The sequence below is a fragment of the Triturus cristatus genome, chromosome 8, assembly GCF_964204655.1.
Source record: "Triturus cristatus chromosome 8, aTriCri1.1, whole genome shotgun sequence".
In the NCBI taxonomy this organism is placed as follows: Eukaryota; Metazoa; Chordata; class Amphibia; order Caudata; family Salamandridae; genus Triturus; species Triturus cristatus.
In genome coordinates, this window is record NC_140591.1 from 706,611,514 (window position 1) to 706,638,725 (window position 27,212).

A 27,212-nucleotide genomic window follows, 5' to 3' on the forward strand; every position below is an offset into this window, starting at 1 on the left:
ATACGCTGAGGAGACTGTAAACTAGCAGTACGTCATTGTCTGGGGTACAATTCTGGTACATGTGAGCTCTCTTTGGCACTTCTAATCCACATCATACATAGTCTAATGTAGAACAGACTGCCTTGTGATAGAAGATACATTCTTTGAAGTCCATGGTTCGGTGAAACTGACATGGTATGGGTAAATAGGCAACCAAGTCCCAGGATATGCCTCATGAACAACGCCAGACTCAGACAGAAAAAAGGCCTTAACACCAAAATAAAAAGTGGCCCCTATTAGATATTAAGATATCAAAAAGGGGTACATTTTCTGCAAATTGGAGCAGTATTGTACTTTCAAAGACACACTGTACGAGTGTTTTGAAAGGTATGGGAGACTGCCTGCTGCAGACATAGACACCAATTCACCAAAAAGCCAGGAGTTAGAAAAGTGACATCCGGCACCCTTTGGCCAGAATGATATAACTGAAAGTGACTTCTTAGGACCCAGATGTCTTCCCATGCAAGAGGCAGGGCTAGCATGGAAAGATGATAATACTAGGTCCTCCTGTATTGTATCTGACTGATCTCTTTCTCGTGAACATAGTACCTTCTGTGAAATGTAAACATGTTATTGTGAGAGCGAGAGTAGGTATGGTTGAGTGAGAGTTTCAATAGGAAAGGCCTTTATTGTTTTCTTAATGACTTTGGATTCATCGGCATTGGGTCTTTCATTGCAAGTTTATGCCAGATCTGTAAACTGGTGGTCAAGAAAAAGGCAGGGGCGGTAGTGTGCATTGTAAAAGTCATCTAAAACATATTTAAATTGCAAATATGCTTACTAATAAAAACAAAAAAAAACAGTGACATTTTCAAGTTATGGTTAGGAACAAATTCCATACCACACATAACAGCCAGGCAAACCATAACACCAAATGCAATACTTATAACCTCACAATATGGATACCAATAAATAGTCATACCTAAAAGTAAATTGAATCAAACAACATATAGTCAAAGCAATTAATGATACCACATTCATAGTCATCTCTGTCAAAGGGGTAAGGGTAAGATGACTTACAAGATTTGAAATTGCATCTGTGTGTTTTTACAGGTGTCGTCATGAGCGTTGCATTTGGTGTCTGAGTTATGGTTTGCAGAAGATGAAAATGAGCCTGAATGAATATTAAGACTTGGAATATAATTCTGAACTCTAGCTTTAAGAAAAAAAGTTGCAGTTCTATAAAGATATTTCTGTAATATACATAGACTTCTGCATTCTAATCTGCATTCATGTTGGTACATGTGAAGTTATTCTATTAGAAGTGATGCCCTGGCAAATCGAGGAGAGTAACAAATCTTGAAGCTTTATTTAGGATGTCCCTCAGATGGTGGTGGGCCAGGAATTTGCAATTGCCAACGTATAAGGTATTGAAGCAATCAAAACATGCTCTGTCTAATGCTGATATAACTACCTTCCAACTTTCAAAGGTAATGTAGGATATGATCGGTTGGAATTTGAGGAACTAGAATGAACATACAGAAACCATTGCTGAAACCTGTGCATCTAACTTAAGTATGAAATTAATGCTGACCTTAAGGTTTCTAACTCTGTCGAAAAGAGTAGGGGACATACCATGGTCAGATGGTCAAACTTTGAGGACAAAGGATGGGGACACTTGTGTAAGAAATTGGCTTATTGGTTGAGGGGGTGGAAGCCCCACTCAGGCAACAACACAATCCTTGTCAGGGTAAACCACAAAACGTCACAAAATTACATTTGGCTTATTCTTCTCGTAGTTTGGGACAAAGAATTCAGGCTTATCATTTCAAAACATAGAGTACATTTTATTAATTAAAATAATACCAGAACAACATAAATCCAATCAGAAGAACTAGAGATATTGAATTTCAAAGTTTTTAGCAAAAATAGTGCTTAAAAGCACAAAACGCCACTCGGGGACATCTGGTCGCAATAGGCTGGGCGAATGTCACAGGCTCATACCTAACGTAATGGAGGGAGGGTCGGGTAAAGGGTCAAGGTTAGTCATGCTGAAGAGTTACCTTCTCAAATCTGCCACAAAGAGTTCTGTTTGTGTTAGAGAAGAGCGCAGTGCAAGGTTATGCTTGGGGTAGCTTTGTGCTGTGTCATGTCAGTGAAGCCACAGGAGCTGTGAGGTGCTGTGAAGAGAGATCCTGCTTTGGGTTGCATCATGCTGCACCAGTTCCAGTGAAACCTTCAGTCAGGGAGGAGTGTACTCTGATGTCAACCAAGGGTCCAGGACATGGGGGGCTTCACTTTGGGGTCAGGGCTCTCTATATTCTTGTTGTGTCCCTGTAGTTCGCGCAGGAGGTCAGCCAACTGACCATTGGCATCACCCTGGGTAGCCTTGGATCAGTGCAAGCAGGCCCAGTGTTTCTTCTTCATACAGCAAGGCAGTCTTTCAAACAGCTGGGCAGTCTTCTTCTGGATTTTCTACAGGTCGGGAAGTGTTTTGATGAGTTGGTCTGAAGGTCCTCTTTTTAGACCTAGTTCCAGCCTTTGTATGGGGTAATTCCCTGACCTACCAGCAAAACATCTTCTGGTCAGTCCTTTCCCTTACCCTTGTCCTGGATCTAAACTGTCTAGGCGGACAAAAGGAAGGACTGGTCTGGTGTCTGGGTCCTTTGTGCATGCTGTGTGCGTGATTCTTTGAAAAGTAATCAGGGTAGGGTACAGCTCTTCCCCAACGATCCTGCCAGAAGACCCTCTTCCAGCAACACCCAGGTCTCATTGTTCACAGTCTGGGGACTAATATGCATTTTTAATGAGGGAATCATTAAAAGGCCCAGGCAGATGGAAACTCCCAGAAAGGTCTCAGAAAATTTGGGCAGGAAAATAGCATCTGTCAAAACATTGCATTTTCAAAATGATCTAAAATCTGAGTTTACTGTTACAGATAATTTTTCATTACAATTCATTTGAGTGTAAACATTTATCTATCTGCTCCCAATCTGAAGTTAGCACGTATTCAGTGTAATAAGGTAACCCAGTGTTAGTCTATGGGGTAGATAGGCCTGACAAAAGAGAACAATGACTTTAGGAGTTTTTTACTATCAGGACATGTAATATTTGAGCACACATGTCATATGTTTTAAATACCACACATCTTTCCCCATGAGCCTTGAAGGCTTACCTTAGGGATGGCTTATAAGTGTTAAGTAGAAAGATTTAGGCCTGGCAAAAGGTTGAAATTCCAGTTTAAAACTGTACTGTAGGCTGCAGGGGCAGGTGTAAACAATGTTTTAAAAGACTAACTACATTAGTGGGTGGCACAATGAGTTTTTCTGCCTACTTGTAGAATTTAATAACAGACCCTGGGCACAAATAGTACCATTTACTATGGACTTTCAAGTTAATTAAATGTAAATGTGTCAGCTATGTGTAGTCCAATTGTACCATGTATCACGGAGAGAGCACAAGTCCTTTACCACAAGCTAGCGTGAAAAAATGCACAGATTCCTAATGCCAACAAAAGCAGGTTCAGCAAAAGAAGGCAACAAGCTGGGGATGCTTCTGCAAAAAGAGACAGGCCCACCACTATGTTTTACCAACATTGATTTGAGTAGATTGTTCTCTTTTTGGCATCTCCCTTGAATTAAACATTCTTTGAAATTGATGCCGTTTGAAGATTTACCGTAAAGGTGGCACATTAGCTGTTTATCTCTTGCATTGTCATAAAACTGGATGCAACATTTTCTGAACAGGTATATCAGGGGTTTAATGCAGGGATCAAAGAGAGAAGGGGAAAATACAAAGTACTTTTTAATTCTTAAGGGGATATTTTAAGGGGAGGACATTGAAGGACCAAAATCAACCTTTTGGGCTCTTCCATTAAGGAAGGATGAGAACAGTTGTAGCATAATCTCGGTGACCCCTGCATTGTGAATGTGTTACATTAGTTGATCATGGTCCAGTGTCATATACCGCTGACAGGTCTAGCATAATCAAAGCACTGACATTGTTTGAGTCTGGGGTCATGCGAACATTGTAAATCATGGACATAATTACAGTCTCTTTACTGTCATTTGGTTTAAATTTGTTTTGATATCATCCAGATTACTGTGATTTTCCAAGAAGACTCCAAGTTGCTTGGCGCCGGAAGCTTTGTGAGAATATGTTACAGTCTTTAGCAGGCAGTTCAATAATGTAAGACCCATCACCTCTCACTGCTACGAGAGCTCAATGCACTTCTATGGAGAGCAATGTTTAAATTTATCATGGAACATTCTTAACTTTGTCAGATCAGTATTGTAGATAGAAACTAAACTTTCTCTGTAAACCTGTGACCCCAAGACTTTTAAGGTCACATGTATCACCTAAATTTGCGTTCGCAAATGGGCCGATTCACAGAATTGACCCTTTTGCGAAAGCAAAAAAGGCTTTTTACATGTATCAAAACCCATTTTGCAATTTCTTAACCTATTACCGAATCGCGAAATGGGTTTGTGATTTGGTAATTGTAATGGACATGTTTAGGGTGTCCCTTCCAAATAGCAAATCGTAATTGTATGTATAAATGTTTTGTGACCATGAATGTGGTGATAAAACATTCGCATTTGCCACCTGCTTCAAGTAGGTGGTAACCCATTCGGAAATAGGAACCTTTGAGAATGGTTGTAAAAACGTTTTTAAGAGCAGGCACTGCTCCCATGGAGCCTGCTCTTAAAAAATGAAAAGAAAACTTTTCATTTTTTGTTGTAAACGCAACCCATTTTCCTTTAAGGAAAATAAGCTGCATTTAAAAATAAAATTGCTTTATTTAAAATCAGTCACAGACATGGTGGTCTGCTGACCCCAGCAGGCCACCATCCCTGTGATTTTACCGATTTCTAGGGGGTCGCAAATTGCAGTCTACCTCATTAATATTAATGAGGTAGGTCGATTAGTGACCCACTAGGAATCGGTATATGAAACTTATGCAGTTTCATACATTGGGAATTGATATTACTAAATTGCGATTCTCAGAAACTCGCATTTAGGTAATCGCAATTTTCAAATTTGATCCATGTGGGCCCTGGTTTTCAATATCCTGATTCCTCAGATAAGTTTCTTTTTTCTTTATTTTAGATGGTCAAAGAGCCAAAGTTCATCTTATTGCCCAGACCGACCTACAGATGGAAATTGATGGATGATTGAGAAACAAAACTTGAATACTTGGGGATTATATCCAAATATGAATATGCCGACTTTCTACATAACCAAAACTCCTTTTGTGAGAAATACTCAATGACTTCCCTAATAACATTATCTTTGTTTAAGTCAAGTTCCTGATTCAGAAATTGATAATTGTCATTTTACCACAAGACTATGAGGTAGTAAAATATACAATATCACTTTAATAACTCTACCAACAGCAGAAGTGAGAAGGGAGAAAACAAACACATGTGACATCACTTGTACTATACACCAGCTGGTGCAGTGGCCATTATCCTCTTTTATGGCTGCTCCTGACACAAAATACATGTTCTCTCATGCTCCCAGTCTCTTGTAAGCATAATAATTCACCTTTTTTTTTATTAGCCATTTTTTTGTAATTCGTTTTTTTGCCTTTCCTTTCCATATTCATGTAGAATCCTGATTTTTCTGATCTCATTTTTTATTGACCCCATAAATGTTTCCTTCAAACTGAGGCATTTTGCTCTATTTCCTACTCACTGCCATCCCTCTCATTTCCAATTTTCTCAATCTTTTAGGGTGACATAATTTGAGAAGTCACGCTCTTGTTTGTTTGTTTGTTTGTTTTTATTGAATGTCAGTGCTTTATCACATGCCTGCAAAGGAGAAATGTTTGCCGGCAAGAATGTGCTCTCGCATTTCCTCTGTTGTAACCATTGAGAGTCACAGTACAGCCGCCACATCATACATGTTTATGATGCGACTCTTGGAGGCCAATTTGCCTGTTTCTTGGCAACCACTCTCAGTGAATATTGTAGTTCAAAAAGGGCAGGTGATTCAATAGATAACAGCTGCTGTTTCCCCCTTTCTACCATACAACAAGGGCATTTCAGTCTTCTTAAGGTCTGAGCAGGGGCACATCTGGCGGGTAGGTGCTTTCCTAATCAACTAACATCTCTTTGACAACATTGGATGGCAACTATTTTCCTAACCTATCCCAACTTCTTTATTCCCTGAGTTACCAACTGAGGCACCAAGCATAAATATATATATAAAGAACAAATAGGGAAAATAGTATACTTTAACTGTGAACAAGTCGGCACAGCCTGTCTTAGCTCTGCCCTAAAAGTAATTTGTTTCCATTCAAGCCTTATAGGAGGTCAACAGTGGTGACTGTTCTCCTTCAGCCCCCCCTCCTGAGTTTTGCAGCATAAGCAGGAGAATGCAATTAGTGCTTAAGTTGAACAGATTCAATCCACTCTAGACAGATCCAAGTATAAATTGGCTTCTATTTGGCATTCCTCTTTTCCTAACCCCACTGTGGCCCCAATTTAATTTTGGGATCATTGTAAAGCCCAATATAAAAACAAGCATCTTCACAATCTCTTCCCCAGGCTAAAGAGGGTGCTATAAACCATTACATCCAGAACAGGTCATGGCAATACATCACTCATGATGCCTGAGCCCACCCTCCATAGCCCAATTTGGGAAGGCTGAAGTGGATAAATCTGACATCTCGGAGAAGGATCCCTATTGCATGCTTCTCTCAAGTGACCACACAATTATGTGACTGTTGCTTGTACTTGGCCCCTGGACACCCTGGAGCTGTCTGCATCACCACCTATGCTCATCACCTCAAAAGCCTCTATTTTGGGTTTTCTAGGTAAGCCCATGTTTGACCCTTTGGAGTTAAGGCATCCTAACTCCAGTAATTGGCACTCCTCATCCCATGTAGCTGCCCTGGCCTGTCAATGGCTCCTCCTCTAGAAAAACTTGATAGAGATGCCCTCTACTCTGAATGCCCATGTACCTCCATCCCAAGCAAAACTTTGACAACTTCTGAACTCAAATCATATCTTCCTAAATCTCAGGTTTATGGGGCCATAAAGGTGTCATTCACATCCTGAAGTGTTGCTAACACTATGTGCAGAATTCTTCTGGGACCTTTGTCTGCCTCTTTGACACCCTAGAACAAATGGCTGCCTCACCCAAGGAGATTGACCTGGACACCTTCCGAGCCTGCCCAAGAGTTGTTGAAAGATCCTCTTGCCTCCAATACAGCAGAAAGACAGTGCTCTACCCTTCTCCACTCGGATTCCAAATTGGCAATCTGTCATCTGTTATAATTAGATTATAGTTTATGGAGCTGTTTCTTAAACATTAGTATGTATGTGCACAGAAACATTCTATTAGGATTGTCATCTGTTGTAGAGTTCTGTTCACCAGCAGTTGCTGGCTGACTGGAGAAGGGATTACTGCGTTGAGAGTTCTTGACCGTGAGAATAAAGGCCTAAACGTATTACTCTGGTATTTAGATTTTGGTGACAATTTACTAGTACACCCGGAAAAGGATTCACACTCAAAGTGGGTGCCGCGAACCTGATCTAAATACGGCAAAATCAAATAAGACAGAACCATTTTTGGCAAGCCGTAGCTTTTAATTTAATAAAGAAAACTAACATTTCTGAACCAATGTAAAGGCAAAGAATACCAAGCATTTACCTGCAAGCAAAGAATACCGAACATTTACCTGCCTGTTCTTGCATGAGTGGGACAATTTTAATTGGCAAAACAAAACAATACTAAAGTTTCAGCAGCTTAGTTCAGGACGAGCTCAAGCGTGAGCTAATAACATCACACTCATGAGTGGCATGTCACCATAGAAATCAGTGCTTTTTTAGGAACCTAGTAAATGACACAGGGCCAAGGTGTTGACATAGCAACCAATACATGCTGTGCTCATCATCACGCTGTGTGGGGAACCAAGGGAGCAGGGACCCACTCTAGCAATGCACATGAGACAAACTGCGGGACATCACGGAACAGTGACTCTCCCAAGCAATGTGCGAGTAATGGGCTGACTGTCAACGAGCAGTGACTCTCTATAGCAAAACGTGCGTCTCAGGATGTCAATTTCAGATGCGAACCAATGGCGAGTGAGCCAACAAACTGCATGGACCCTGGAGGAACAAATTTGGGAAATTACAGAGTAATAGTGAACTGCACAGACACTCATCAGGGGCATTATGAGTACGGTGGCTTATGAGAAGAGTATTTGAGTCTGATCCGACATCTACATTACAAGGAATTCCACAAAATTTTCTTAATGAAGCGGAGGAGAAGGGCATCATAGACATACAACTGAAACTATATTTAACCACCAACAATCCACGCAGACCGCAGATCTACATGATTCCTAATATACATAAAAATCCCGTAGATCCTCCGTTTCGACCAATAGTATCAGGCTGCAGTTCTATTTTTGAGCCATTGGGAAAATACCTGGATCACTATTTGCAAAAGTTTGTTCAAAACTGGTGCACATACACCAGGGACACAACAGATTTTCTACATAAACTTCAAAGTATTAAATCGTTCATTCAACCACACTGGATACTGTGTACTATAGACGTTACAGCTTTATACACTTAGATTGCGCACACTGAAGGCCTTGAGGCCACAGAATGGGCACAACTAAAAATGCAGGACGTTGACACAGACAAAGTATTCCTGCTGAAACTTTTACATTTCTGTCTAAACAACAGTTATTTCAAGTGGGAAGAGGTTTTTTACGCTCAATTAACCAGAACATCTATGGGTTTTTTGGGAGCCCCAGCGTACGCCAACATTTTTATGACAAAATTCGAAGAGGACTTTATTTTAAAGGATAATGCTTGGACATCAGGAATAGCGCAATTTTTCAGATATATAGATGACATCTTTTTAATTTGGATCCAATCGGAGAAGGTTTTGGAAGAGCTGATACAAGAATTGAATTCCAAAAATCCCAGAATCCAATTTACTTATACAATCAACAAGGAACAGATCAATTACTTGAGTGTTTTGATATCAAAAGATATTACCGGCAAACGCCTACAGACAGCTGTCTACGAGAAACCAATAGACAGCAACATCACCCTTCATCACACAAGCTTCCATCCGAAGAGTCTCATTTCTGATCTTCCTTTCTCACAATTTACCCGGATTAAAAGGATATGTTTAAACCAGAAATAGCTACATCAAAAATTCAAGACTACAAGCAGGGATTCATAAAAGGGGTTATCTGGAGGACATCTTGTAGACAAGTATACTCAGAATTGCCAATAAAGAACGGGAATCATTATTGACGACATCAATCAGAAATATACCTCTACATTCGTCTCTAAATATTCTACAGTCTCTAACCAAATAAAAAGGATAATTAACAAGAGATGGCAACTTTTACAGAATGAATCTGATTTTAAAGGCCTATTCGACACTAGATCAACATTTGCCTATACCAGAGGGAAAAATCTACAAAAATTAATGACAACTCCTCGGCGAAGTTCAACAATCATCAATCACAAGGGAACAACTAGATGTTATAATTGCATTCATTGCAATAACATAATGATGGAGGACACGTTGACACATCCCAATTCGGGCAAAAGCATTAAGATAAAACACACGTCAGATTGCAATGCAACTAATGTCATTTATTGTTTAAAATGTCCATGCGGGAAAGCTTATGTAGGCAAAACAGAACAAAAATTAAAATTCAGACTCACGGAATATAAGAGCACCATACGCAAACACAATAAGATATTTAGTGTAGCGACACACTGGCAGGAAGCAAAACATACAATATCACAGTTAAGATGCCAAATAGTTGAGGTAGTTGAACCTAGTGCCAGTATTGACATCACAAAAAAACTACTAGAACGTGAAATATTTTGGATTCGCTTTTTGGGCATACTAATCCCAAAAGGGTTAAATGACAGAGTAGAAATGACTTGTTTTTTATGATACAGATTTGCATCCATGTACAGATATTGTATTTATGACAGATGTTTTCACATATAGGATTTACCTGCATATGGGTTCACATTTCGCATGATGATCACCTCTCTTTCTTTTCTTTTTTCATACTTTCCCTCTCTGGGATTACTTTGCTGTGGTGACTTTCCAGGTTAATATCAGTTCTATTGGTTCTCACTAGTGATTTTTGGGGGAAGTGTCATTTTTCAGTATATTTTAGACAAAACACACTCTTTCACACCGCACCATTTACAACCCTTTATTCACATTAGCCATGCAGTACAAATTCTTGTTCTGTTTTATAGTGAGCCGTAATATTCATAGTTTTTTATTCCATTTAGAGTTGTCCTATTTCACTCGAATCAGTCGGTATCCATGATATGACTGTGTCACGTGGGCGTGTCATAATTGAAGTATATTGGAAAAACAGCAATATTTGCGCACAATCAAAGCATAATCTTTTTGTAATCATGACACTATTTTTGTCATGCAAATCTGTTCGCTGTTCAGATTTAATTTAGTAACATATTTTTAGATTTCCGACTTTCTGTCGCATTCGTTATTCATCTGTCTTCTATTTCTATTCTTGGAACGTCGCTATGAAATTTAAAAGACGCGCGTATTATGTTAGTAATTCAACCCGGCTGTTGGGGAATGGCACGCTCGTATCGTTTCTTCCAGCCGGTAAGCTTTTTCCTTTTTCCCCCCTTCCATTGACTTCACAACTTTTGAGCCATGCAGAGGACATCCACTTATTGCATCTTTTTTTAATCACAGTCCGCCGGTTCCGATTAATCTGAGTAGTGCTTCTGGATTCAGGACCGTGAACGCTCGGTGAGTGTTTACGTTTATTCATTCTTTAGTGAGAGATTCATTTAACATATACTGTATCACAAACTGAATGCACTTGTTCATTGATTATTCCAGAACAGTGAGGAATTCCTTTGAATTCATCTAAGATTCACAATAATAAGGTATACGTTTACTTTTTCTTTCGTTTCTCATACAACCGATATACCGGTTCGTTTTATTAACAGAACCTTCTTTTTATTCAGGATTTAGGTCTCTATGCTCCATACAGGTATGCTGACTTTGGGGCTGTAACATTTAGCACTTAAACTTTTAACTTCCAATATATCACCATACCGCCTCCTTATAATCAATAGATCACTTTCTTGTTGGCAGATTACACAACTCCAATAACTATATTCACTTAGGGTTTTCATACTCATAACGCCATTGGTTAATTCTAAGGGTTTTATTCACTCTTCTTTATCTTGAGCACCTTTTTAGATACCACTTCTTCTCCCCTCTTCTTATTCTTAGAATCATGCATATTTCACATCACATATAAGTCTGTGACGGTAACAATAAGTGTGGTTGGGTCAGTGGACTCACTCTGCTCACTTGTGTATACCATTGTAAATCAATGTATTTGTTTCATTGCAGATATTCCCCTGAGGAAGGGACCACAGAGTCCCGAATTGCATAGGGCTTCACATTAATGTCATGATACGTGTTATTGTTGTTGCATAGCTTGCAATCCTTAGTATTTACTTGTTAATTTGGAATGTATAAATTCAATTACATTTAAGTACATTGTAACGGAAAATACATAATTGATATGCTGTGTCTAACTGGGTTTACAATTATAATTTGAATGACACATTACTTAATGGAGTAGTTTTCATTATTTGAATGCAGCAAAATATTTTTTAATACATATTGTAAAGTGTTTAAGAAACCATTGAACGATTGGTTCTAGGTGAACAGTGCTCACCACACTCAGGATCCTGTTAATTTCATTCCAACACACGCATGTGTGGTCAACACGCACAGTGGTGACGCACCATGAGATTTAAACATTATATATAATTTAGAAATACAAACAAGCAAAAATCCCATTTTATTTAGGCGTGCTCCTCTACTGCCCATACCACATTATGGGAAGAGTACCGCAGATTATTTGAACAGTAGCTCCTTATCACCTGGTGGTCTAACAACACCTTCAGGGAGCATTTGTGGAAGAGAAATAGTGGACAAGAAAAAAAAAAGATTTTACTGTCCATATTTGAATTTTACAACTTACATGGAAAAACATCTTTGGATGCTTTAAGAGTGTACTTTCTAGTGAGTAGGCTTGAGCAACATATTGTGATGTCCATGTACAGTATCAACATTATAATTTGTTTTTTTAATTAAAAAAAAGGAAATAGTCTTTAGTCAAGGAGGTGTCAGCAATAACACCACCGTCACAGTTTCAAGCACAACCGGCTGTACCATCAGTGGAGTGGAGAGAGCAAGTAGATATTTTAGACAACTACTTGGAAGCTGTAGATGACCAGGAATTTAGCTCCAGTAGGGAAACAGCCATATAGTTGAGTTCATTGGGAAAGAAGGGCAGAACATTTTTTAATATTTGCCAGTGGCACTTGATAATGGAGGGCAGCAATTTGAAGATGTGTATGATGAAGCAAGGAAGAGATTGGAGGTGAGGTTTGTAAAAAGTTCTAATGTTGTCATGAGAAGAAACACATTATACACTCAACCACAAAGGGATGGTGAGTCTGTAAAGGAGTTTGTAACACAGTTAAGCTATCAATTAAGTGCACTTTTGGGACTTTAACAGATGAGATGATTAGAGATCAACTCATTGTTCAGTGTAGGAGTAGGAGAATGCAGGAAAGATTGTGGGGGGCAAACAATCCATCTTTAAAGGATGCCATAGAAATAGCTAAGGTGGTAGAGGAATCACATGTGGGAAATCGAGAGCAAGGAAGAAAAAAAGGGAGGTGAAGTATCTTCAGCAGAAGGTTAAGTTGCCTTAATGATGTCGACATCAAAGTGGGCAAATAAAAACATAGGAGCTAATCATTTTAGCACAACATCCTACAAAAGTTGCAGTAGGTGTGAAAGTAACTATCATATGTATCAAGAATTGTTTTGCATAGGGAAAGCATGTAGGAGGTGTGGACAAAAGGGACATTTCACCAGGATGTGTAAAAACAAGGACAAAGGCAAAGGAAAAATAGCCTCTGTAACAGACGATACTACAGGCACACATGGAATGGTATCAGACAGGTTACTTTGCGTAATTGGCAGTCAGGAGATGGCAGGCAGGTTGAATAGATCAAAAGCACATCACTATCAGGGGCAGGATGGTTGAGTTGATCATTCATTCAGGGTCATTGTATACCATTATTCTGAAAAGTATGTTTGCAAAAGAGTGGCTCCAAATACGACTGTTTACCTAAAGATATCAATCCTAGTTGGTACCAAGGGGAGCAAATAGACATTGTAGATTCATGGTTAAGAATATCACCTTTAAAGACAGAAAAGTCAAGGGTAAAGTCTAGGTAGCTGAATCTGGACCTCCTATTTTGGGGTGGTTCCATCAATATAATCTCACATTATCATTAATCCACGTACACCCACCCAAGTGATGGTTGTGGAAGACACTACGCTTGAGGACATTTTATTGGGGAAAAAAAGTTCAAGGAGGAGATGGGAGAGTTGAAGGGTTATATACAGGAAATGGAATTGAAACATGGAGCAGTTCCCTTACAACACAAGGTCAGAAGAGTACCCATTCTTGAGAGAGGTAGTTCGAGAGCTGTTGAGGGATATGCTCGAAAGTGGAGTAAATGACATAATTGAAACATTCGATTGGATCTCTCCTGTAGTTATCACTTTAAAAAGAAATTGAAAAATGAGGTTCTGTGTGGATCTACGTAGTTTGAATTACAATTTTGTGACAGACACTTTTCCATCATCTAACATTAATGAGTTTGTATGTGTATTCAAAAGAGGAAAATATTTTTCAAAGTTAGACCTCAAACATGCATACCACTAAATATGCCTCTCCAGTAAGTCCAAATCCTTAACAGCATTCATTACCATAGAAGGCACTTATCAATTTACTAGGATGCCGTTTGGGTAATTATCAGCAGCAAGTGTCTTAAGAGAATGATGAATAGGGTTTTTTAGCCAGGTTTGGTCAATGTCGTCTACTTTCAGGATGATATCTTACTTTCTAGAGATAGTGTGGAGAGTCACAATGTATTTTAAAGCAGGCTATAAATAGGTTATCTTAGTCAGGTTTGATATTACTAAAGAGAAGTATGAATTCCTTGATGAAGAGATTGAGTAACTTGAACATACATATTCTGCAGATGGTTTGAAACCCAAAACAGATTTATTATATGCCAGAAAGTCTTCCACCAAAGACAAGGATCAACATCGCTCCTTTCTTGGGTTAGTCAAATTTTATTCTAAATTTGTCAAGAGTTTTGCTAGTAAGACCGATGCAAACAGGTTTACAATTCATGTGAAATGAACAGCAACATGATTGTTTCCAGAACATTAAAGGTGAAGTATGTAATGTAGGTATTTTAGTTACAAATAATGCCAAAAGAAAAACCATTGTCGCTGTTGATGCAAGTGCTGTAGGCAAAGGGGCTATGTTATCACAGATGCATGGGTCCTCTGAGAAAACTGTAGCTTTTGCTTCAAGTTCTTTCATGCCTACCTGTTGAATGGAGATGTGTAGATGAGAAAGGCATAGTTTCTAATGAATGAGATGCTGCTGTGGCTAGTGTGGAAGATGTAGCATGTTGGAGCCGGAGTGCAGTTAGCGAAGCGGAGTGGTCCAGGGTCCAAAACAATGATGATGTGCTAAAAAGAATTGTGGAAATTGTAGGAAAAGGGGAAAGAAGATAAAGTGCATTCCCTGTTGCATTATGGCCTTTTAGTAAAATACTTGATGAGTTGTCTGAAGTGGAGGGTAGAGTACTAGCGCGAGGTGACAAGATAGTACCACCTGCCGACATCAGAAAGGACAGTGGTGCAAACTGTTACAAAGAAAAGGTTGAAGTTGGAGTTTTGGTGGCTTGCCATGGATAGTGACATAGTAGAATGGGTAGAGAGCTGTAATAAGTGCATAGAGAATGAGAAAAGACTGAAGGTTTGGAAGCAAGCAAACCATGGCAGTATTCATGATCCTGGTATCAGTGTAGCTAAACGATTTGCCATGGTGCTGATGGATATACATTCAAGGTGGTTGGTGGTGAAATTTGGAACTGATATCACTACAAGAATGAATATTCTTGCCATGAGTGAAGTGTTCTGTGAAGAGGATTTTTCGGTGGTACTGATAACAGAATCCCATTGACATCAGTTGATATGAAAAAAATGTTTCCTTCTTGTGAAATGGTGTTGTGAAAACAGTGGATTATTAAAGCCAATAGGCCTTGGGATTTAATTTGGGGAGAATGTATAATAGGTCCTGTTAGACCTGTCAGCCCTTTGGGTGGTCCCTCCTCATCATTATTTATTTTGTCCCACTTTTGCCTCAAACCCTGTTATAATTTTTCCTTTTTGGGAACCACCAGAATTTTTAGTGTTGATGCAGGGTCAGGGAGCCATTTTCCCTACCCCTGGAACTTCTGTCTGAGGGCCTGAGACACAAAATGGTGGCCACCTGTGACATCATCAGAACCCACTGGAGATTTCTAGAACCTTCTGTAACATTCTGGAACCCTGTGACAGTGAGAGGCAGTTTAGAATGTTGGAAGGCCATCTCAGGGTGGCAGTTGGCAACTGACTGGAGAAGAGAGAGGACAGAGATAGAAGGAGGTTGGAGTAAGGCAGCAGAGGTGGAAACCAGTGCTAGTCTCTACTGACCAAGCCCAACCTAGAGCCCTGTGTGGGATCAAGACCAGAAGAACCATCTTAAAGAACTAAATATTTGGAACAGGCCTTAAAGAAGAAGAACAGCAAGTTCCTGACCTGTTCAGCAGTGTCCTCCTGGAGTCCTGACATCGAGAAGCCTGGAGACCTGAGGCCTGAGGTCGAGAAGCGGCGCTGACAGAAAGCAGACGTTGTACCCGGAGCCGCCAGAGGTCGAGTGAGGGCGCCGACGGAGGTCGTGGAGAGACATCGGAGATCGAGTAAGGAGTCACCCGAGGTCGGGTGAGGGCGCCGACGGAGGTCGTGGAGAGGCGCCGGAGGTCGAGTCGGGAGTCACCTGAGGTCGAGGTGAGGCGTCGACGGGGGAGTGAAGTCCGCCCACCGGAGTCGCCGGAAAACCGAGGTGAAGCGCACCCGAGGTCGGGAGTGGAGATCGCACTCCGGAGACACCAGGAAGTGGGGAGTCCGAGTCCCTGTGACGCCGGAAAGCGACATCGAGCCGAGGCCGACCAGCGACATCGAGTCGAGACCGCCCAGCGACATCGAGTCGAGACCGCCCAGCGACATCGAGTCGAGACCGACCAGCAACATCGAGTCGAGACCGCCCAGCGACATCGATCCGGAGCCGCCTCACGGCGTCGACGCGGTGCCGAGCGGAGCCGATCATCTTGAAAAGGGCAGTAAGTGGTAGAGGGGGCATCTGAGGCCCTGTGGAGCCCTAAAAAGACCATTCTAGGGGATAAAGGGGTGTTAGAACTAGCCTGAGAGTGCCAGGGGTGAACTGAGACTGGTACAGTGACCTCCATAAAGGGTTGTGTAGTTTGGAGGGCCAGATCTTTAAGATACTCTTGTTCTGCCTCAGCTTAGGCCCCAGCCTTGATCCATCTGGGTGGGACACCCCCATGCCATCCAAGTGTCCTTAAGTTGTGTATGGGCAAAGTAAGACCAAGTGACCTCATGTAAATGATTTGAATTGTCACTGTCATTGATTGTTTACCTTATTTATTGGAATTGCTTATTTATGGTCATCCACTATTTATTCCTGCACTATATTTATTGTCTGACTGTATTTATTTGCCATCCGTATTTATTGTATCTATATTTATTCCTTGCTTATTTATGACCTGAACCTATTTATTGAAATTCCAATGTAGTATTATTTATTTGACCTGCTCTTTCAAGGAAGAACTTATTGTCTTGTATTTATGTAAGGTAACCTGCAACTAAGAGAAAATAAGATAAAGACATATATATTTTCAACTTGACTTGCATTATTTTTACGGTGTAGTGTCGTTTTTGGAACGGATGAACGCATGGTTATTGTGAGGGTGTGACGTACGCTTAGCACGGTGCCTGATCTCCAACCGCTTGAGCCAAGCTACCACTGTGCTGGGAACCTGGTGACTGCTAACCCGGTTGCCCAGTTTCCAACATAAAATTGGTGTTCAGTGGTGGGATAGAGCTGTGCTTGGTCTACTCGACAATAACTGTGGGTAGTCCATAGGCCTACACCGGGAGTTTGCTCCAAGCGGACTTCCTAATTTTGAGTTTTGTTTTTTTCCAAATTTACTTCTGGTGGTGGGAGGAGGTATTACAAAAGGTACCCCCCTGCATAGCTTCTGTAAGCAACTGTCTTCTAACCTGAGGGGGCAAAATGGAGTTTGTGTTGGAGGATGTGGAAACTTATACTGTGGCCCAACTCAGGGAGTTTTGTCAGAGAGAGGGGGTGTTTTGTCCCCAAGGTGCAAAGAAGGGTGAGCTCCAGACCAGCTTAAGGGCTTGGTGGGAGGCACGACGAGAAAGTAAGGTTGAGAAGGAGGACAGGGATGGAGAGCCTGACAGCGAGGGGGCTGGTTTGTACCAACCTGAGGTGGGGGACCTAGTGGCGGGGCCCAGAACACTTTCAAGGAAGGGCAGCAGTGTCTCTAGCAACGGCTTATTAGAAGCAGAATTCACTGACCGAAGGGAGAAAAGACAACTCACATGGGATTTGGCGAAGCTGGAGAATGAAAAAGAGGAACGGAGGATGGCTCACGAGATGAGGCTCAGGGAGATAGATCTCCAGATCCTACGGGTCGGGGCACACACTGTTCCTAATGGTGGCAGCGAAGAGAGAGAAATCACCAGGGAATCCAAACCCTATTTGCCAAAAGACATAGTAGCTAGCTATAGTGGGGGTGATAATATCGCCAAGTGGCTAGCGGCCTATGAGATCTCATTAAGAGTCCATGGGGTTCCAGAGAAGTATTGGGGAGGGGGATTGTATAAATACATGCCTCCAGCTGGTAGGGATACATTATTGGCCCTGTAGCAGGATGAGCAGACCCACTACCCCACCATGAAAGTGGCGCTCGTGAAGAAGTTTGGACTAACACCCGAGAAGTATAGACAGAAGTTCCGGGGTAGCCACAAACTGGGCACACAGAATTGGGTGGATTTCCTGGACTATGCAAAGAAGGCATTGGAGGGTTGGATACACGGCAGTGAGGTGAGGGACTACGAGGGGTTGTTTGATTTGATGTTGAAGGAACACCTGCTCGAAAAATGTTTCCCTGAACTGCGTCAACACCTGGCGGATAGCAAGCTGACCAATCCCCGGAAGCTTGCTGAGGAGGCGGACATTTGGGCTAGTACCCGGGTGTCCACAAGGGGGACTGGAGGGGACTCTCAAAAGACCGGACAGGGCACCCCCCAGAAGAAAGAGGGAGGGGAAAAGAAAACGGAGTTCTCTAAAGGCCCCCAAAATAGTTCCCAAGGGAAGGGAACGGGATTCACCCCTAGGGCTAACCCACCCAGAAACCCTAATCCTGGCCAGAGTCAGCAGCCAAGGGTTGTCCATTGCTACGAGTGCGGTAGTGTCGGACACTATAAGGGAGATGTGAAGTGCCCAAAATGACCACCCCCTCCCATCGGAGGAAAGGCCCCCGGAGTAGCTAGCGTAGTGCTCGGGGAGGAGATGCCTTTAGATAAGGGAAGGGAGTGGGTGGGTGTCACTTTAGTGTCCCTGGGAGAACGGGAGATGGTTCCTAAGATCCAGGTGCCCGCAAATACCACAAAGTATGGGCAATGGGTCACCATCAACGGCCAAAGAGGGGAGGCTCTGAGAGACACAGGAGCCAGTATGACTATGGTACGTAGCCAACTGGTGTCTCCAGAGCAGGTGATTCCCCATGTACTCCACCCTGCCGCGATGGCTGACGGCAGAATGGGCCACTATCCGGTGGCCGAGGTTCCCTTTGAATGGGAAGGGGTTGCAGGGTCACTTCGAGTTGCCGTAAGCCCTGCCGTGCCAGTCGATTGTCTGCTGGGGAATGACATGGAGCATAATGCTTGGAAAGAGGTGGAATACCGGACTCATGCTGAGATGCAGGTGGTCCCCGAGTAGAGCCCTATATATCCCCGCCATGCTGACGCTCAGCGTGATCGCGCAGCGTGTTCGCCGTACTCCCGCCGGAGTCACGCCAGAGTCCAGCCCGTCTGCGCCCGTCCGCGCTAAGGACGGGCTGGATGGCGCAACGGTAGATGACATCGCACGGGAGAAACCGAGGTTAGTATATACGAGGCAGGATTTTGCCGTTTTAAAACCGTCCATACTCCCGTGTCATCATGGGTATGCACCTGAGGGATTTTTGACATCTCCCACCTGTCTCTGTTTCGGCTCTCCTGTCCTAGGAGCGTCCCCATCAGCTGTGGTTCAGAGGCCCAAATTCGATTCTAGGATGAGGAGCAACACGGGTTTCCTCTTAAATGCGAGGTCCTTGATTAAAAATAACCTAGCTTTTAAGGATTTCGTATTGTCCAGAGTCCCGGACTGGGTCTTCATAACTGAAACCTGGGCAAAGGATTCCTCAGGTCCCGATCTTGTGGAGGCAGTCCCAGATGGCTATACTCTAGTGAGAATGGATAGAGTGGGCCGGATGGGGGGAGGGATTGGCATCCTTCACAGGGACCATTTGTCCTGTCACATCACTCCCCTAGACGATTATCAGGAGTCCTTTCAGGCTCTCCAATTTTCTATCAATGGTGCATATGGAGTGCCGTTTAAGGGCCTCCTCATTTACAGACCCCCAGCGAGCAAAACAGATTTTTGCAGTCAAATGCTCAAGATCTTAGAGCCATACTTTGGCTGTGACCATCTCACTGTTTTGGGGGATGTAAATTTTCATTTAGAGAAGGTGGACTCGTCCGAAACCCAATCTCTTTTGGATACCTTTTCTGGGTGCGGGCTGACACAGTTAGTCAGAGGACCCACCCATTCGGCGGGCCATACGCTCGATGGGGTTTTCTCTAACGACACTCGGTTGGTCACTGAACTGCCTTTTCCCCTCTCATGGTCCGACCATTATGCGATTCCCTTGGTCTTAACGACCTCCCTGTCCAGCAATAGGGGTTATAAGCCTAGTAAGTTTGAACGAAGACGTAATTTAAAAAAGCTAACTAATAATTTACTCTCTCCCAAACTTGCAGGGCTATTGATTACCCCTGGGGAGGATGTAACATCGGCAGTGGAGAGGTTGGAGAACGGGGTCACAATAGCCCTTGACGAACTTGCACCGGCCACCTTGTGCTATTCTGCCAGAAGAACTCCCTCGGCCCCTTGGTTCTCTGAACCACTAAGACTGCTTAGGCAGGGATTACGGCGACAGGAACGTCGTTGGCGGTCTAGTGGGTACTCGTGTGAGAGGGACAGACATAAAACTCTCTTGAGGATTTATAAGAAGGAGGTAATAAAAATCAAACAAGAATATTTCACCTCTCCTACCGCCTCACTTTCCTCACCCAAAGATCTCTTTAAAATCGTGGACACGCTCATCTCACTAAAGATGCCAGATCCTGTGGTAAGCTCACAACAGTTGTGTAATGATATTGCACAATTTTTCAACACCAAGATTGTTGATATCCATTCAGCATTGGAGCTACAAAGGGTGACTCTATCCATCTCCACAGATTGTTCTTTGTCATCTTTATCTGAGGAGGTGTCCTCTGGAAGTCTGTCCAGTTTTCCTTCTCTCTCCCTACTGGATCTTGAAGTCCTCCTGGCTAAGGTTAGGTCGGGTTCCCCCTTAGACCCCTGTCCCCTTAAACTTTTTAAACAGTGTAAAGACTGTCTTCTTCCACCCTTATTGGGTGTGATGAATGGGGCAATGAAGGAAGGGACCTTCCCCCCTCAGTGGAAGAAAGCGGTGGTCAAGCCTCTTTTAAAAAAACCTACTCTTGACCCGGGTGTGCTTAAAAACTTTCGCCCCATCTCGTTGCTCCCAGCTCCTGCCAAGATGCTGGAAATCCACCTAAATAAGCATCTTGTTGACTTTTTGGAGGCCCATGATAGGTTGGACCATTCGCAGCACGGTTTTAGGAGAGAACACAGTACCGAATCTGCCCTTACTATCGTGCTTGACACCATTCGCACCAGGGTCGATAAGGGACTGACCACTCTCCTCATCCTTTTGGATCTCTCGACTGCCTTTGATACCCTGTCTCCCTCAGTATTAACATCAAGGCTGAGAGAGATAGGGGTCAAGGGTACGGCACTTAGTCTGCTGGTATCCTTCCTGAATCAGAGGGAACAGAGAGTAAAGCTGGGGGAGTTCTTGTCTCCATCCCTTCCTGTGCTTTGTGGGGTCCCTCAGGGGTCGGCATTAAGTCCGACCCTTTTTAACATCTATGTTACCCCACTGGCCAGGCTTATTAGATCTTTCGGGATGGAGGTAATTTCTTATGCTGACGATACACAGATTCTGCTGTCTTTTACCCAACCTACTATCCTGGCTGCCTCCAATTTTAAAAACTGTATGAAGGCAGTCGCTCAATGGATGGTTTGTAATTCTTTGAAACTCAATGGGGAAAAGACAGAGATTCTGGTGTTCGGGGGAAAGGAGGATCTTTGGTCGGCTGATTGGTGGCCTTCCACAATGGGGGTGTGCCCCATACCGTCGACTCTGGCTAAAAACCTAGGTGTTTTGATTGATCCCCTTTTGAGGATGGATCAACAGGTAAAGAGGACCATCTCCACCTGTTGGGGCCTTATAAACATCCTACGGAGGATCAGGCACTATTTGTCTTTCCAGGCCAGGAAACAAATTGTCCTGGCACTGATTGGTTCCAGACTTGATTATTGTAATGCTCTTTATTTGGGCATCAATAATGGCCTGGTAACCCGTCTTCAAATGGTGCAGAATGCTGCCGCTAGGCTGGTCCTGGACCTGCCCAAAAGGGCCTCGGCTCATACGGCAAGAAGGACCCTACATTGGCTCTCTATTGAGGCCAGGATATCCTTCAAGTCCCTGACTCTGAATTGCAGAGCTTTGGCAACTAATCGGCCGGGTGGCGTGAAGAATCTGCTGGTACCCTACACACCCCCTAGAACTCTCCGGTCGTCAAATAAGCTCTTGCTTCTAGTGCCCAGGATACGTAAAGCTAAGTGGGGAGGTAGAGCTTTTTCAACTCTTGCTCCTAGGCAGTGGAACTCCTTGCCCTTGGAGATAAGATCTCTTCCCTTGGCGCTGGCTTTTAGGAAGGCCCTTAAGACATGGCTTTTCGCCAAGGCCTATGCTTAGATATGATCTGCCTTACTTTTGAATTGTTTTTGGTTAGGCGCCTTGATGCCTTCGGGCTAAGTAGCGCGTTTATAAGTTTCCTTTCATTCATTCATTCATTCATTCATTCATTCATGCTGGGTACACCTGACTGAGCCTGTGTCAGCACAAGGTCTGCGACTACCCGAAGGGGGAGTTCATTTAGGCGGGAGCCTGGAACAAAGGCACCGCCGGCTGCCAATCAAGGGAAGAACCGAAGGCAGGAGGAGCCTGCGTCGGCATCCGCGCCCCGTGTGACGGATAGGCCACCGGAGGAGGTGGACCAGGAGTCCGCGGAGGGGGATGTTACCAAACTGGAGAACCTACCCATCCCGGCCGAGTGGCACGTGGAGGGAGGGCCGACCAGGGAGGAATTCTGCAAGGGCCAGAAGGAGTGTCCTACCCTTGAGGGACTGAGGCGACAGGCCGAAGCCCAGGCAGCAGGGAACGTTGAGGGGAACTATAATATTTACTGGGAGGATGGCCTCCTCTACAGTGAACCCAAGGCACCCATGCACGGATCGTCACGGGCCTTGGTTGTCCCTCAACGTTACCGAGCCTTCCTTCTGGAATTGGCTCATGAAATCCCATTGGCAGGACACCTGGGGCAAGACAAGACCTTTGCCCGGCTTGTCCCACACTTTTATTGGCCTCAGATGAAAGTGTCGTCCGACACCTACTGCCGGACGTGTGTGTCTTGTCAAGCCAGTGGGAAAATAGGGGTGAAGCTGAAAGCTCCCCTGGAACCACTTCCTGTCGTTAGCACCCCCTTTGAAAGGGTGGGCATCGACATTGTGGGTCCGTTAGATCCGCCTACTACAGCTGGTCACAGGTTTATCCTGGTTCTGGTGGATCATGCCACACGGTACCCAGAGGCCATACCTCTGAGGACCATTACTGCACCTGTTGTGGCTAGGGCCCTGATGGGAATCTTTACCCGAGTGGGTTTTCCCAAGGAAGTTGTGTCCGACAGGGGAACCAACTTCATGTCAGCATACATGCGGGCGATGTGGAAGGAGTGTGGAGTGACCTACTGGTTCACCACTCCTTACCACCCCCAGACCAATGGTCTGGTGGAGAGGTTCAACAAAACCTTGAAAGGCATGATCAGAAGTCTGCCTGAAAGCCTGCGGAGGAAATGGGACGTCCTCCTACCCTGTCTATTGTTTTCTTACAGGGAAGTGCCACAGAAGGGAGTGGGCTTCAGCCCCTTCGAACTTTTGTATGGGCACCCTGTGCGTGGACCTCTCAGCCTGGTGAGAGACGGATGGGAAAGAACTCCCAGAAAGCTCCCCCAGGACGTGGTGAGCTACATGCTGGCCTTCCGGAGCCAAATGGCTAAGTTGTGGAAGCAAGCTTCTGACAACTTGGAAGCCAGCCAAGCAGTGATGAAGGCGTGGTATGACCACAATGCTCACCCGGTGGAGTTGGAGCCTGGCCAGAAGGTGTGGGTGATCGAACCAGGAGAGCTTAGCACCCTCCAGGATCGCTGGTCAGGACCCTTTGAGGTGTTGGAGAAGAAGGGTAAGGCTACCTACTTGGTGGATCTGAAGACCCCTCGTCAGCCCCTACGGGTGCTGCATGCCAACCGCCTCAAACCCTACCATGAGAGGCCCGAAGTCATATTGTTAATGGTGACTGACGGAGCAGAGGACGTGGAAAGCGAGCCTCTCCCCGACTTATTTGTGTCTCAAGAAAAGGATGGGTTGGTGGAGGGAGTGATTCTCTCCCCGTCCCTAACTCCTGAACAGCAGGAGGACTGCCGCCAGGTCCTGGGGCAGTACTCTTCGTTGTTCTCCCTTGTTCCGGGTAGGACTCACCTGTGCGTCCATGACGTGGACACAGGAGACAGCCCACCTGTGAAGTCAAAGATCTACAGGATGACAGACAAGGTGAAGGCCAGCATTCACAGTGAAGTCACTAAGATGCTGGAGCTAGGAGTGATTGAACCTTCCAGTAGCCCCTGGTCCAGTCCGGTGGTATTAGTACCAAAAGCTGTACCACCGGGTGCCCAACCGGAACTGAGGTTCTGTGTGGACTACCGGGGACTGAACTCAGTAACCAAGACTGATGCTCATCCGATCCCAAGGGCGGATGAATTGATTGACCGGCTGGGAGCTGCCCAATATTTGAGTACCTTTGACCTTACTTCTGGGTACTGGCAGATCTCTCTGACTGATGGAGCTAAGGAAAGGTCAGCCTTCTCCACGCCCAAGGGCCACTACCAGTTCTGCGTGATGCCCTTTGGGCTCAAGAACGCACCTGCCACGTTTCAGCGTCTGGTGAACCAGATCCTCGCCGGAGTGGAGAGTTTCTCTGCTGCTTATCTGGACGACATTGCCGTCTTCAGTAACAGCTGGGAGGATCACTTGCATCCCCTGCAAACTGTTCTCCAGGCCCTGAAACACGCTGGTTTAACGATCAAGGCCAGTAAATGCCAGATCGGGCAGGGGTCGGTAGTGTACCTTGGACACTTGGTGGGTAGGGGAGCGGTGCAACCCCTCCAGGCGAAAATCGAGGCTATCATGGCCTGGGAACCCCCCAAGACTCAGACTGAGGTCCGAGCTTTTCTGGGCCTCACAGGATATTACCGCCGCTTCGTGAAGGGGTATGGTACCATTGTGGCCCTCCTCACGGAGCTTACGTCCAAGAAACAACCTCGACGGGTAGTCTGGACGGAGGCTTGTCAGCAGGCCTTTGTGAAACTGAAGCAAGCCATGTGTGAGGCCCCGGTCTTAAGGGCCCCAGACTTTTCCAAGGAGTTCATTGTCCAGACGGATGCATCGGAACATGGCATTGGGGCAGTGTTATCGCAACTCAATGAAGAGGGTCTGGATCAACCCGTGGTCTTCCTGTCCCGTAGACTACTTCCCAGGGAACAGAAGTGGAGTGCAATAGAGCGTGAAGCCTTTGCGGTGGTATGGGCTCTGAAGAAGTTGCGGCCATACCTGTTTGGCTCGCACTTCCTAGTTCAGACCGACCACAGACCCCTTCGTTGGCTGATGCAGATGAAGGGGGAGAATCCCGAGTTGCTAAGGTGGTCTATCTCGCTACAGGGAATGGACTTTCAGGTGGAACATCGGCCTGGAGTGGACCACGCCAATGCAGACGTTCTCTCAAGGTATTTCCGCCTTAGTGATGAGAACACCCAAGGGGTTGGGTAGCTCTCCCCACTCTCAGCTGGGGGGGACGCGTGTTAGACCTGTCAGCCCTTTGGGTGGTCCCTCCTCATCATTATTTATTTTGTCCCACTTTTGCCTCAAACCCTGTTATAATTTTTCCTTTTTGGGAACCACCAGACTTTTTAGTGTTGATGCAGGGTCAGGGAGCCATTTTCCCTACCCCTGGAACTTCTGTCTGAGGGCCTGAGACACAAAATGGTGGCCACCTGTGACATCATCAGAACCCACGGGAGATTTCCAGAACCTTCTGTAACATTCTGGAACCCTGTGACAGTGAGAGGCAGTTTAGAATGTTGGGAGGCCATCTCAGGGTGGCAGCTGGCAACTGACTGGAGAAGAGAGAGGACAGAGATAGAAGGAGGTCGGAGTAAGGCAGCAGAGGTGGAATCCAGTGCTTGGAGTGGGGTCCAGAAACCCACCCTTGATGCTAGTCTCTACTGACCAAGCCCAACCTAGAGCCCTGTGTGGGATCAAGACCAGAAGAACCATCTTAAAGAACTAAATATTTGGAACAGGCCTTAAAGAAGAAAAACAGCAAGTTCCTGACCTGTTCAGCAGTGTCCTCCTGGAGTCCTGACGTCGAGAAGCCTGGAGACCTGGGGCCTGAGGTCGAGAAGCGGCGCTGACAGAAAGCAGACGTCGTACCCGGAGCCGCCAGAGGTCGAGTGAGGGCGCCGACGGAGGTCGTGGAGAGACATCGGAGGTCGAGTAAGGAGTCACCCGAGGTCGGGTGAGGGTGCCGACGGAGGTCGTGGAGAGGCGCCGGAGGTCGAGTCGGGAGTCACCTGAGGTCGAGGTGAGGCGTCGACGGGGGAGTGAAGTCCGCCCACCGGAGTCGCCGGAAACCGAGGTGAAGCGCACCGGAGGTCGGGAGTGGAGATCGCACTCCGGAGCCACCAGGAAGTGGGGAGTCCGAGTCCCTGTGACGCCGGAAGGTGACATCGAGCCGAGGCAACCAGCGACATCGAGTCGAGACCGCCCAGCGACATCGAGTCGAGACCGCCCAGCGACATCGAGTCGAGACCGCACAGCGACATCGAGTCGAGACCGACCAGCGACATCGAGTCGAGACCGCCCAGCGACATCGATCCGGAGCCGCCTCACGGCGTCGACACGGTGCCGAGCGGAGCCGATCATCTTGAAAAGGGCAGTAAGTGGTAGAGGGGGCATCTGAGGCCCTGTGGAGCCCTAAAAAGACCATTCTAGGGGCTAAAGGGGTGTTAGAACTAGCCTGAGAGTGCCAGGGGTGAACTGAGACTGGTACAGTGACCTCCATAAAGGGTTGTGTAGTTTGGAGGGCCAGATCTTTAAGATACCCTTGTCCTGCCTCAGCTTAGGCCCCAGCCTTGATCCATCTGGGTGGGACACCCCCATGCCATCCAAGTGTCCTTAAGTTGTGTATGGGCAAAGTAAGACCAAGTGACCTCATGTAAATGATTTGAATTGTCACTGTCATTGATTGTTTACCTTATTTATTGGAATTGCTTATTTATGGTCATCCACTATTTATTCCTGCACTATATTTATTGTCTGACTGTATTTATTTGCCATCCGTATTTATTGTATCTTTATTTATTCCTTGCTTATTTATGACCTGAACCTATTTATTGAAATTCCAATGTAGTAATATTTATTTGACCTGCTCTTTCAAGGAAGAACTTATTGTCTTGTATTTATGTAAGGTAACCTGCAACTAAGAGAAAATAAGATAAAGACATATATATTTTCAACTTGACTTGCATTATTTTTACGGTGTAGTGTCATTTTTGGAACGGATGAACGCATGGTTATTGTGAGGGTGTGACGTACGCTTAGCACGGTGCCTGATCTCCAA